This window comes from Rhinoderma darwinii, chromosome 4 (assembly GCF_050947455.1).
Source record: "Rhinoderma darwinii isolate aRhiDar2 chromosome 4, aRhiDar2.hap1, whole genome shotgun sequence".
Lineage (NCBI taxonomy): Eukaryota > Metazoa > Chordata > Amphibia > Anura > Rhinodermatidae > Rhinoderma > Rhinoderma darwinii.
This window is the reverse complement of record NC_134690.1, coordinates 19,644,400-19,646,899: the sequence shown is the minus strand read 5'-3', so window position 1 is coordinate 19,646,899 and position 2,500 is coordinate 19,644,400. Positions and strand designations below refer to the sequence as shown.

Genomic DNA, 2,500 nt, shown 5'->3' with positions numbered 1-2,500 from the left:
CACCCCAAGTAATTCTTTAAAGTCCTCACATCCAAGGTAGTTTTGTGGGTATTTTACATAAGACATTTTTGTATTTTTCTCAGATATCTACTTCTAAAGTTTTTTAAAACCATGTTTCTCGAGCAACACAGCATCGTCCAGTAATTAGTACACCTCTTAAGAGTCCTACTTCTTAAGTTTTTAAACTTATCGGTTCTTGAGGAACACCTCTTTCGAAAGTAAAAGGCAGTTTTGTGCGTAATTTACATAAGACATTTTGGGTTTTTTCTCAGAGATCTACCTCTAAAGTATTTTAAAACCATGTTCCTCGAGCAACACTGCATCGTCCAGTAATTAGTACACCTCTTAAGAGGCTTACTTCTTACGATTTTAAACTTATCGGTTCTTGAGGAAAACCTCTTTCAAAAGCATGGGCTCATTCTTGATTTGCACCCGGCACCTCTCGCACCCGAAGCAAGAATGATACCCCTAGACCAACGAGCCAACAGACGGCACATATTTGAGAAAGCTTAGCCTTTAAAGTCCTCACATCGAAGGCTCGAAGGCAGTTTTTTGGGTATTTTACATAAGACATTTTGGGTTTTTTCTCAGAGATCGACTTCTAAAGTTTTATAAAACCATGTTCCTCGAGCAACACAGCATCGTCCAGTAATTAGTACACCTCTTAAGAGTCCTACTTCTTAAGTTTTTAAACTTATCGGTTCTTGAGGAACACCTCTTTCAAAAGTAAAAGGCAGTTTTGTGGGTAATTTACATAAGACATTTTGGTTTTTTTCTCAGATATCTACCTCTAAAGTTTTTTAAAACCATGTTTCTCGAGCAACACTGCATCGTCCAGTTATTAGTACACCTCTTAAGAGTCCTACTTCTTAAGTTTTTAAACTTATCGGTTCTTGAGGAACACCTCTTTCAAAAGTAAAAGGCAGTTTTGTGGGTAATTTACATAAGACATTTGGGGTTTTTTCTCAGAGATCTACTTCTAAAGTTTTTTAAAACCATGTTTCTCGAGCAACACAGCATCGTCCAGTAATTAGTACACCTCTTAAGAGTCCTACTTCTTAAGTTTTTAAACTTATCGGTTCTTGAGGAAAACCTCTTTCAAAAGCATGGGCTCGTCGGGGATTTGAACCCGGGACCTCTCGCACCCTAAGCGAGAATCATACCCCTAGACCAACGAGCCAACAGACAGCACCGATTTGAGAAAGCTTTGCCGCACCCCAAGTAATTCTTTAAAATCCTCACATCCAAGGTAGTTTTGTGGGTATTTTACATAAGACATTTTTGTATTTTTCTCAGATATCTACTTCTAAAGTTTTTTAAAACCTTGTTTCTCGAGCAACACAGCATCGTCCAGTAATTAGTACACCTCTTAAGAATCCTACTTCTTAAGTTTTTAAACTTATCGGTTCTCGAGAAAAACCTCTTTCAAAAGCATGGGCTCGTCCAGGATTTGAACCCGGGACCTCTCGCACCCTAAGCGAGAATCATACCCCTAGACCAACGAGCCAACAGACAGCACCTATTTGAGAAAGCTTTGCCGCACCCCAAGTAATTCTTTAAAGTCCTCACATCCAAGGTAGTTTTGTGGGTATTTTACATAAGACATTTTTGTATTTTTCTCAGATATCTACTTCTAAAGTTTTTTAAAACCTTGTTTCTCGAGCAACACAGCATCGTCCAGTAATTAGTACACCTCTTAAGAGTCCTACTTCTTAAGTTTTTAAACTTATCGGTTCTTGAGAAAAACCTCTTTCAAAAGCATGGGCTCGTCCAGAATTTGAACCCGGGACCTCTCGCACCCTAAGCGAGAATCATACCCCTAGACCAACGAGCCAACAGACAGCACCTATTTGAGAAAGCTTTGCCGCACCCCAAGTAATTCTTTAAAGTCCTCACATCCAAGGTAGTTTTGTGGGTATTTTACATAAGACATTTTTGTATTTTTCTCAGATATCTACTTCTAAAGTTTTTTAAAACCTTGTTTTTCAAGCAACACAGCATCGTCCAGTAATTAGTACACCTCTTAAGAGTCCTACTTCTTAAGTTTTTAAACTTATCGGTTCTTGAGGAAAACCTCTTTCAAAAGCATGGGCTCGTCCAGGATTTGAACCCGGGACCTCTCGCACCCTAAGCGAGAATCATACCCCTAGACCAACGAGCCAACAGACAGCACCTGTTTGAGAAAGCTTTGCCGCACCCCAAGTAATTCTTTAAAGTCCTCACATCCAAGGTAGTTTTGTGGGTATTTTACATAAGACATTTTTGTATTTTTCTCAGATATCTACTTCTAAAGTTTTTTAAAACCTTGTTTTTCGAGCAACACAGCATCGTCCAGTAATTAGTACACCTCTTAAGAGTCCTACTTCTTAAGTTTTTAAACTTATCGGTTCTTGAGAAAAAGCTCTTTCAAAAGCATGGGCTCGTCCAGGATTTGAACCCGGGACCTCTCGCACCCTAAGCGAGAATCATACCCCTAGACCAACGAGCCAACAGACAGCAC

The 2,500-nt window shown here is 39.3% G+C and overlaps 3 non-coding genes across 3 annotated transcripts; all 3 read right to left on the bottom strand.

Moving 5' to 3' along the window:
- Positions 1-1,435: 1,435 nt before the first annotated feature.
- On the bottom strand, positions 1,436-1,507 carry TRNAP-AGG (transfer RNA proline (anticodon AGG)). Its single transcript has one exon. It is a non-coding gene; the product is annotated as a tRNA-Pro (tRNA).
- A 582-nt stretch (positions 1,508-2,089) lies between these two features.
- On the bottom strand, positions 2,090-2,161 carry TRNAP-AGG (transfer RNA proline (anticodon AGG)). The gene has a single exon. It is a non-coding gene; the product is annotated as a tRNA-Pro (tRNA).
- A 255-nt stretch (positions 2,162-2,416) lies between these two features.
- On the bottom strand, positions 2,417-2,488 carry TRNAP-AGG (transfer RNA proline (anticodon AGG)). Its single transcript has one exon. It is a non-coding gene; the product is annotated as a tRNA-Pro (tRNA).
- Between the last annotated feature and the right edge of the window lie 12 nt (positions 2,489-2,500).